At 46.3% G+C, this 10,901-nt stretch overlaps 1 non-coding gene across 1 annotated transcript; it reads left to right on the top strand.

Moving 5' to 3' along the window:
• Positions 1 to 3,129: 3,129 nt before the first annotated feature.
• On the top strand, positions 3,130 to 3,236 carry LOC120696418. Its single transcript, XR_005684189.1, has one exon. It is a non-coding gene; the product is annotated as a small nucleolar RNA R71 (small nucleolar RNA).
• Positions 3,237 to 10,901: the final 7,665 nt, after the last annotated feature.

Here is a 10,901-nt window from a genome sequence, read left to right as displayed (position 1 = left end):
TAAGAAACTCCATGGTTAAGAGTTGCGAACCTGGCTCGACAATGTCGGCGAAGTTCTCCCATCCGACGGCGGTGAGGGCATTGTTCATGTCTTGCTTAAGTCCTGTCTTTATGAGGAAGCGAGTTTCAAACCTCTTGGCATGACCGAAGTTCTGCGTCTTCAGTAGCTCCAGGGCCTCCCGTTCATAGTCGTTCTTGATGGCGATCTGCTCGACCATCGTCAGAATCCTGATGCTGAGATGGGGTTTCGGTTCTGCTGGAGGTTCTTCTTCTTCCCGGGATATATATGTATGGCAACCGGAGTCGACCGACATGGTATCCCGCAAGGAAGATGAACTCCGTGAACTCCTCGAGCTCTTCGAGAATGTCCTCCTGATCTTTTCCTTGGCCTTCCCGAACATGGTTCCTACAAAATGCACACAATACCCAAAGGATATGACAATTAGGAGGAAGGTTAGTCGTTCTTGCGGGGCGTTACACCACCACAAACATTCGTCGTTCAGCATTCCATGACTTTATTCAAGGGAAATATTTTTGGTGTTTTCAGATTTATGAACTTCACTAAACACTACAGAAATTATTTGTTTTTGGTTGAGCTAGCCATTGAGTTTTCCACTTGATTAGCTCAAAAGAACTTAATTAAGCAAAGGAACTCAGAAAAGGGAGAGGAGATGGATGAGCTCGGGCTGGAACATGCAAACCTGAGCTGCTGGTGCACTGGGAAGCGTCACCATCGTCGAGTTTATAGAGCAGCGCCAGGGCCAGGCTGGCTGGCCTAGGACACGCCAGTCGGCCTCTCCACGGCGCCGAGCGAGCCACGCTGGTGCTCTACCCCGTAGACCTTCAGGTGATAATGCTCCTTTCGGTGGTGACGGGACGTGAGCGGAGGAGGAGAGCCGGGCGGCCTCCATGGGGCCGGGCAGCCTCCATGGGGCCGGTCGGCCTGCACTTGCACATCCAGTGCGCCATGCTTTGTCCCTTGCTCCATGTGCAAGCAATGCTCCCCTATCCCTGCTGCTCCTGACCAGATGAGGCAAGGTGGGGCCAGCCGGCCTAACATTTGGCCGAACTTTTTCGAAAATTTTTGTGAAGTTCCTTTGAATGCAGAGTTTTGGAATTCAAACATGATTTGGTTCAAAAACAAATATGCTTATGCAGAGATGAAATAAAGCTTATGCAAGGAAAATTAAACTATCCTATATGCAATGCGATGATGGATACGTACCATGAACCTCATGGCGCGAGCTCGGGTTTTGAGTCCAGAGCAGAACTCTCCTTATCTTTGGTTCGTTTGTCGTCGCTGGGTGGAGTTCCTGACGACGACCCTTTCTTTCTCCACACCTTCTTGGGTGTGGGTTTTGATTCGACCCCTTTCTTTTCCGACTCCAAAAATTTCTTATGTTGGATCCTTCGTCACGCATTTCTGTGGTTGTGAAGCTTGATTTGCTTCGCCTCCTCTTGAATCCATAGGCTTTCTATGTATTCAATGAGGGCTTCGATAGGTGGGATGGACGACTTCTCCGGATCTTCCTCGGATTTCTTTTTCCGGTTGATTGCGTTGACTTGAGAGCATTGTTCAACCTTCGGTTTGAAGGCGAACGTCTCCTTATGGCCATTGATGTTGAGCTGAATTTCTCCAGCTCACACATCAATACTTGCGTTTGCGGTACTCAAGAATGGCCTCCCAAGAATGAGAGGTGTCTTGGTGTCAACTTCCATGTCGAGGACGACGAAGTCGACGGGAATAAGGAAATTCCGGATTTTCACCGGGATGTTCTCTGCTACTCCTGCGGGATAGCAAACTGATTAATCCGCTAGCTGCAAACACATGGCAGTAGGGGAATGCGCATGATGGTTAAGGCGGTCATAGACTACCTTGGGCATGACGCTGACACTTGCTCCCAAGTCGCATAGAGCGTTTGAGAAGTGTCGAGTTCCGATTGAGCATGTGATGGTTGGGCAGCCTGGGTCCTTCTTCTTCACCAGGAGAGGATTGAGTATAGCAGCGCTACACTCTTCTGTTAACTGCACGACCTCGGTGGTGGGCTGCATTCTCTTGTTTCCAAGAATATCTTTGATATACTTGGCATACGTAGGCACCTGCATGGCATGAAGAAGCGGTATATTGACATATAGCTTCTTTATTACCTCGATGAACTTGCTGAATTGCTCGTCGGCCACCAGCTTCCTTATCCGTTCTGGAAATGGTAAGGCAGTTATATCGTGGTAATCCCGTGAAGTTCTAAGGGGTTCCACGGGGTCTTCCTGGGCTGCAATTGTGTTGGAATCGATTGCCTCCTCCTGCTCTTCTTCTTCAGTATCGGTATGGCTGGCGGATGCGGCTTTCCGCAGAGTTCCTGCATCCTGTGGGAAAGGTGGCTCCTGTGTGGACTTACCACCACGCGTAGTCACCGCATTAACGTTCTCTTTCGAGGGAACTTCCGGTTGCCTGGGCAGTTTCCCCGTGTTAGCATTAGGACAGGATGAGGCTAGCGGAGCTACTTGAGTTTCTATCATTTTGTTAAAGCTCAACTGGTTTTTGATAATAGAGCTAAAGCCCTCTAGTTGTGAGGATAAAGATTCCAAAACTTTGTCATTAGCAAGAAACTTCTTGCTAATGTTATCATTTATTTGATTTTGGTCGTACACTAGGTCTTTTAACGAAGGCTGAAAATTGTTAAAGTTCATACCTTGCTGATTGGGCTTTGAGTTCCAACCTTGCTGAGGACGGAATCCCGAGTCGGGATTGTTGTTGTTGGTGCCAACGAAGTTCGCGTCCTATTGAGTTAGGGGGCATGAGTTGCCCAAGTGCCCAGTCTCGCCACATGTTTCACATGTCATTTGAGACTCCGAAACCTGGTTCACCTCCTTGTGCGGAGATTCCAGTTTCTTCATAAGATGGTCCATCTTGGCAGCCAGCATATCGACACTGTCGATCTGATGCACGCCCCTTGAACGGGCTGGCTGCTTGTCACCTCTCCAACTCTTGTTGGAGGCTATCTTGTCGATCAGCGTCTTCGCTCCCGCAACATCGAGAGAGAGAAAGGAACCAACAGCTGCTGCATCTACATGGTCGTTGGCTTGCTGATTTAGGCCGTGGAAGAAGTTCTGGATGATCAGCCATTCCTCCGTGCCGTGGTGTGGGCATGCTTGTATGTATTCCTGCAGACGCTCCCAGGCCTCTGGGATGATCTCATCCGATAGTTGCTGGATACCGGAGATTCTGTTTCGGAGGGCATTGGTGTTGCCCACCAGGAAGTACTTGGCCAGGAATGCATTTGAACAAGATTCCCATGTTGTGAAAGCCTCCTTGTTGGAGTAGAACCACATCTTGGCCTTCCCGAGCAGTGAGAACGGGAATAGCCTAAGGCGGACGACATCCATCGTAGTACACTTGGGGTTGATGGTGTTACTCAACTCCAGAAAGTTCTGGAGATGGGCATTGGCATCCTCGGATGCCTTTCCACAGAATGGATTTGCTTGAACCATGTTCACCAGTCCAGTCTTCAGCTCAAAGCCGTCAGTGCCGGCTTGGTCTTGGTTCAATTCAGTAGGAATGTGGCTACTGAACGGGGCCGAGAACTGACAAAGAGTCTTTTGGGCCATGGGTGATGAGGCTGAAGTGGATGGCAAACTGATAGGCCAAGTGAGTCTTTTCTGAGGTGGGACGACGCGGCATCTCACGTTTCTCCTGATTCTTTTTGGATTTGGATTGAAGTTATTTGGTAGGTCAAAACCGGTCATGCACTCCTCTGCAACAATAAAAAAGATAGAGAGATCAATGGCAAGCCCGCTAAGATTAGCGGTGACAAACTAGTAAAGTTTATCAAACTATTTACGATATCTTTAGCCAATTGCTTCCCCGACAACGGCGCCAGAAATGCTTGTTGGCGTTTTTTATGCCCCAATAGAATATTAATTCTGCAAGCGCACAAAATCACTGCAGTAGCATTTCACCATGGAGTATTTGAGGGTATCGTATTTTTCCTCAGGGAAGCACTATGGCAAAGATTATCGTAAATCTAATGACAACCATACTAGCTTAATGTTGGCGCCTACCAACGTCACCTAACGATGACGCCCGCAGACGCCAATTTGGGACGGCAGTATTTCATGAACCACGAATAGATCCGTAAGTACACGGAATACCGCTGTAGCATTTTACTCGGGAGTATACCGGGGTGTCATTTATATTTCCGCAGGGAAGGCGATGAGTGAGAGAATATATAGATCAGTTGGTGAGCTCTATCTAGATTGGATATTCTCATGCATAAATAGGGGTAAGATAATAACATGGTAAAAGTCAGAGCTCAAGTCAGCTATGCTAGGCTAGCTATATCTACACTTTCTCAGTAGTTAGCTCGTCAGAGATTAAACTACACAATAGGGAGATCGCTATCGAAGTAACGGGAGGAGCCCGTACACCACGGCGACTTTATGTACCTCCTACCCCCCATACCAAACGTGGAGGATTACTAAAAGGCTCGGACAGGGCTGTCACCACCTGCTGGCTACCTCTACAAACCGTGGGTATAGTTGACATTCAGCAACTCTTAGCTAATCTAGACACCATGTCTACACTAGTAAGGGATACTCTAGTGTCCCGCGCGGATCCCTCACCCTCCAGATGGACAGACATCACACTAGACCAATCATACGAATACTGGAGCAGTTGATAGAGTTCTAAGAACAAAAGACTAACCATCTCCAGCACAGGGTGATCATGCAATGCAAGCATTGAATAATAACGCAACCATCACAAGAAGCATATACTCGATAACTCAGAATAGACTTCAAGAAGATATCGGTAACCATAGTCTAATTCTATTACAAACGACCGAATATTACAAGAAAGAGTTAGAGATGAACCCATACTAGACTCTCGAGCAACTCTGGCGACTCAATGACTCCTAGACTTCTCCTAAACTCCACTAAGCCTAAAGACTATGCAAGGAATGTAAGAGAGGAAGAGGTGTGTGGTGTGTGTGTGTGCGTGTGTGTGTTCTATTCTCTACCCCCCCTTCTATTCATAGCAGGGAGCCACCAGCCGCAGCACCCCAAACCGACGTTGTGAGCCAACAGGGAAGCGCCACGTGCCTTGGTTGAGGCGGTGGGACCCACGGGCCTGGCTGGCTGACCAGGTAGGTCGGTCGGCCTGCCCGGGCCGACCACCGCCCCCAACTTCCTGGAGTGGGTTTGTCTTGGTCTCCCTTTGTCCTAAAGTTGAGGCACAGCCCGCCCCAGCTGCATTTGCTTCAGTTCTTGGGCTTCACTTGGTCCATTTGAGCCTGAATCGGTACTCTGATATTTTCTGTGATTTTGTGTCGAGCCAAAGTGTTTTTGTAACCTGCATATTAGCTTGAAAACACAACTTGCATATTCTAAAAGGTAAAGTGTGATTTAGGAACTTTATTGGATAAAGATGCGTGTAAGAAATGCAAACTCTCATGATTTTCTGATCAAGTTCACGCCTGGAAATGGTCGTTAGTGAGCGTCAACAAGATTCCCCAAGCTGTCCTTTGCTCATCCCGAGCAAAGTAGGACAAATCAAGTTGTTGATAAGAAAATCACTTTGACTCGTACCTTACCTGTCATGTATTAGTCTGAAGCAAAGAGATTCATCTATAAGCTTAAATAAGTTGGTTATCATACCTTTGCTCAATTACCTTACTCCCTCATGGGGCTTTTTAGCTGTTTCCTTGTCTTGGGCTGTTGAGAGTTAGAATGGTGCATAAAGCAGTACTTACTTGTTCATAGATCCTCAATCCATCTGGAGACACTTTTTTTGAAACCTTTTTGAAAACATGGCAAAGCTCCAGGATAACTCTCTCGAGGCACTCATATTGTATTTCCTTACCAGGGCAGTGTTTGTCTTTGATCTTCCCTACTACTACAAGCCTTTGTGGAGCTCAAGGTAGGATAAGAACAGGGCACACTTGTATTCTATTTATTGTAAAGTCAAAGAGAGGATCCATAGAGAAACAAGTCATGCAATCTCGATCAAAAGGTGCAAGTGTATGAATGGATGGATAGATGGATGAATATGGCTTACTCCTTGAGGTAATGGCTTTTCTCTCTCGAATCATCCCTGTCTCTCTCTCTTTTTCTTTTTTTTGAGACATGGTTACCCCCTTTTCTCTCCTTTTTTTTGGGTCATACTTCTTTGGTATGCCATCTTTTCTCTTCTTTTTAGGGCAACCATAATCTGACTTTATTTTATTTCAGGAATGTTCTACAAGAGAGATCACCAAGACATGGAGCATTTATAGATGTGAAGTGGATGGTGGTGCTAATTCCCAGTGTAGGAATATAACAAATGGATGGGACGTGTACGTGCTTATGATCGAGAAAGCATGAAGAGCATCTTACTAGGGTCACCCAATTTGACAAAACTCAACAGAATATCAAGCAGCATATCTATAAGGATTTTTCATGGAATATGACATATGGCTCTGGTAGGACATTGCATATCGCTGGGAAACTTGCCTTTTATTTTTTTTTAAATTTTCTTTTTTTGAAAACAACTCCAGACTTCAAGCATCACTAGAACAAGCTTGCATAACCTTATTTAGCATATCTAAACTCACAACAACTTAGAATCGGATCAAGCATATGCAACCCATGGAACTTTCAGGTTTATTGGCAATATATTTGTATAACCAACGAATATAAACTCAAGAGAACTCTTATTTTCAAACTAGGCACAACAAACATGATAGAGCAAAGCAAAACTTATCCTTTCAACTTATCAAAAGGGAGTTAAAACATTCTTATCGCGCATCATGGAAAAAGGAAAAAAAGCAGTAAATTTTTATTTTGTTTTTGGAAGTTTTTATTAATTTTTTATTGAAAGCAAATAAAAGGATACAGTTGACTTAGGGGAGGGAACCTCCCCCAAGCTAGCTCTTAGTTTCGGATAAAAAAGTTGGACCTTTCTCCATACCTGATCAGGTTGAGGTCGTTTCATCCATACCTGGGGAAGTAGTAGCGGTCGATGATGTCTTGTTCTTCTTGCGCCACACCTTCTTGGTTTTTTTTGGTGGCGTAGGCGGTGCAGGAACAGGATCCTCGGATGTTGGATAGACGGTTTCCAGATCTTTCCATACTGTATTGGTGATGAAATAAGGGATCTTCTGATCATCTTCCACTAGCTCGGTTGGTGGAGTATGAATTTCCCAATCCTCCACAGCTGGCTTGGAAGAAGGGTGATAGCCTTGATCATCCCAACCGGGCTCTACCCATAGCCCTTGTTTCTTACTATCCTCATGAATCAGGAATACCTCTTTCTTATTTTGGAATTTAAATTTCATGGTCTTTCCCATGATACGGAGGCTGATTCTTCCTCTCCCCACATCAATTCTGGCATTTGCATCTTAGAGGAATGGTCGCCCAAGTATGAGCGGAGTTCCAAGATCTCCTTCCATATCAAGGACTATGAAGTCCACCAATATGTAGGTATTCTTGACTTTTACCATTAACCTTTTCACAACTCCTTCTGGATATCTTATCGTGGAATCTGCTAGCTGAACACACATAGTGGTAGGGGAAATTGATGGATAGCCTAGCTTCTCGAAAGTCACCTTGGGAATGATGTTAACGCTGGCTCTAAGGTCACAAAGGGCGTGATCAAATTCATAATCAAAGATTGAGCAGCTGATCACTGGGGTTCCGGGATCTTCTCTTATTGTGGCTGCCAACTCGCCCCACGCACCTCTTCTTGGGCATGTGAGCTTCTCTGCATAGCTGAGAGATGTCCTGCTAAGGGGCTCTTTCCACATAGCATTGATGACATTCACGTTTTCTAGAGTTGATTCGTGTTGCCCCGGAATCTTCCCTAGTTCAGCAGCAGGAGTAGCAGCAGCTAGTTGAGCCAATTGAGTTTCTAGCGTCTTATTGAAACTTAGCTGGTTCTTCATAGCAGTGGAGAATCCGTCCATCTTGGCTTGGATGGTCTCCATGGATTTGTCTGTAGCGGCCAATTTCTTCTGAAGGGACTCATTGATCTTCGCTTGGCTGTAGACAAGATCTCTCAAGGTAGGCTGGTTAGGACCGAAAGAATTCGAATTCCCATTACCTCCTTGGTAATATGGGCGTGGTTGATTCCACCCCTGACCTCCTTGTGGACGAAACCCATTGCCATTGAGGAATAGAGCTTCTTCTTGGGTTTCTGGGCAAATGTTGCCCGAATGTCCAACATTCCCACAGACCTCGCATGTCATGCGAGTTTCCAAGGCTTGAAGTGTTTGCATCTGAGCCTTATCTTGGGAATAATCCTCAAATTTCTTGAGGAGGAGATCAATCTTCATAGCGAGCATGTCAGTCTCCTTGACGGGGTGCATACCTCGCTGGCGCGGTTGGAGGTGATCATCGCTCCAACCTTGGTTGGAAACCATCTTCTCGATCCATGATGTAGCTCTTTCAATGGTCAGCGAGAAGAAAGCTCCACCCGCAGCAGCATCCACATGATCATGGGATGATTGTGTCAACCCGTTGTAGAAGTTATGTAGAATGAGCCAATTATCCATTCCATGGTGCGGACACGCTAGAATATACTCCTGAAGCCTCTCCGAAGCTTTCGGAATTGACTCATTTGATGCCTGCTGGAAGTTCGAAATCCGACCACGAAGAGCATTGGTTTTGCCCATCGGGAAGAACTTCGAGAGGAACGCCTTAGCACATTTGTCCCAAGTATCCACAACAGCCTTGTTAGCATAAAACCATTGCTTCGCTCTCCCCAAGAGAGAAAACAGAAACAGACGGAGCCGGATTGCATCTTGCGATACACCCTTGATAACAAAAGTACTGCAGAGCTCCAGGAACTGCTGGAGATGAGCGCTGACATCCTCATTGGCCCTGCCACAAAATGGGCTGGCCTGCACCATCGTAATGAGGCCCATCTTGATCGCAAAATCTTCTCTTCCGGTGTTAACCTCGGGTCCGGTCGGGACCTGGCTAGTAGACGGAGCAGAGTAATCACGGAGTGTCTTCTGGGCCATAGCTCTAGGAGCTGACGATGATGCGATGACTGGATCAACTGTCGAGAGTGATCTCCGAGGTGATACGAGACGAGCTCGCGTCCTCCTCAAAAATGACTCTGGATCGGAATGAAAGTTTTGCGGCAAGTCGAAACCGGTCATACACTACCCTATTTTCATATCAACGAAGACAAGAAAACAAAGCCAAGTTAGCCTGTTTAGCAAGCGAATACCAATTTCGATTTTGTTCACAACTCTGTCTATATATTTCACTCTGTGCCTTCCTCGGCAATGACACCAAAAATGCTTGATGGCGCCTACCAACGTCACCTAGCGATGATGCCCGCAGACGCCAATTTGGGACGACATTATTTCATGAACCACGAATAGATCCGCAAGCGCACGGAATACCGCTGTAGCATTTTACCCGGGAGTATACCGGGGTGTCATTTATATTTCCGCAAGGAAGGCGATGAGTGAGAGAATATATAGATCAGTTGGTGAGCTCTATCTAGATTGGATATTCTCATGCATAAACAGGTGTAAGATAATAACATGGTAAGAGGTAGTGTGACACACACAAACTACTCTCCTGGATAAAAGAATAAAGGTTGCTTTAGGCCGGGAGCAAGGTAAAAGTCAGAGCTCGAGCCAGCTGTGTTAGGCTAGCTATATCGATGCTTTCTCATTGGTTAGCACGTCAGAGATTAAACTACACAACAGGGAGATCGCTATCGAAGTAATGGGAGGAGCCCGTACACCCCGGCGACTTTATGTACCTCCTACCCCCCATACCGAACGTGGAGGATTACTAAAAGGCTCGGACAGGGCTGTCACCACCTGCCGGCTACCTCTACAAACCGTGGGTATAGTTGACATCCAGCAACTCTTAGCTAATCTAGACACCATGTCTACACTAGTAAGGGATACTCTAGTGTCCCGCGCGGAGCCCCCACCCTCCGGATGGACAAACATCACACTAGAGCAATCATACGAATATTGGAACAGTTGATAGAGTTCTAGGAACAAAAGACTAGCTATCTCCTGCACAAGGCAATTATGCAATGAGATCATTGAGTAATAATGCAACCATGACAAGAAGCATATACTCGATAACTCAGAATATACTTCAAGCAGATATCGGTAACCATAGTCTAATTCTATTACAAACGACCGAATATTACAAGAGAGAGCTAGAGATGAACCCATACCAGACTCTCGAGCAACTCCGGCGACTCGATGACTCCTAGACTTCTCCTAAACTCCACTAAGCCTAAAGACTATGCAACTTGCATATTCCAAAAGGTAAAGTGTGATTTAGGAACTTTATTGGATAAGGATGCGTGTAAGAAATGCAAACTCTCATGATTTTCTGATCAAGTCGACGCCTAAAAATGGTCGTTAGTGAGCGTCAACACTTAATCAACCCACTAACTAGATGGGGGTAAGCCAGATACAGAGATAAGATAAGTGGCCAGTCTATGACCGAGTGACAACGGAGGCTCAACTCCTTAGAGAGGTAGTAGCTGGGAGGACAACGAGCGAGATAAGACACCTGATACACTTCTGAATTATCAAGCTAGCCTCTTTAGATCAGACTAACTATCTAACTAATCTTCGGGAAGGCAGAGCTTACTTCGGCGGCCTCAGGGAAGGACTCAGACTGGGATGAGAAGGGAGTCCAATGGCAGTCGGCACTACTGCTATGAAAGCACCCGAACGTGGTGGACTACGAGGGACGGACAGGGCTGTTACCACCTGCCGCCTACCACAATGGTACCATGGGGTGGAACACACTTTCTAGCTAACACTAAGCTTAGAAACCACGTCTGCACTCGGTGTTATGATTTCTCTCGAGGCCTTCGAGAGAAATCCCCCACAACCTAGAGCACTAACTTGAGATACTCTAGTCCGGGCGAGAAAACCC

The sequence above is a fragment of the Panicum virgatum genome, chromosome 2K (genome assembly GCF_016808335.1).
Source record: "Panicum virgatum strain AP13 chromosome 2K, P.virgatum_v5, whole genome shotgun sequence".
NCBI lineage: Eukaryota > Viridiplantae > Streptophyta > Magnoliopsida > Poales > Poaceae > Panicum > Panicum virgatum.
The sequence above is the reverse complement of the archived record's forward strand: the minus strand, read 5'-3'. Positions and strand labels throughout refer to the sequence as shown.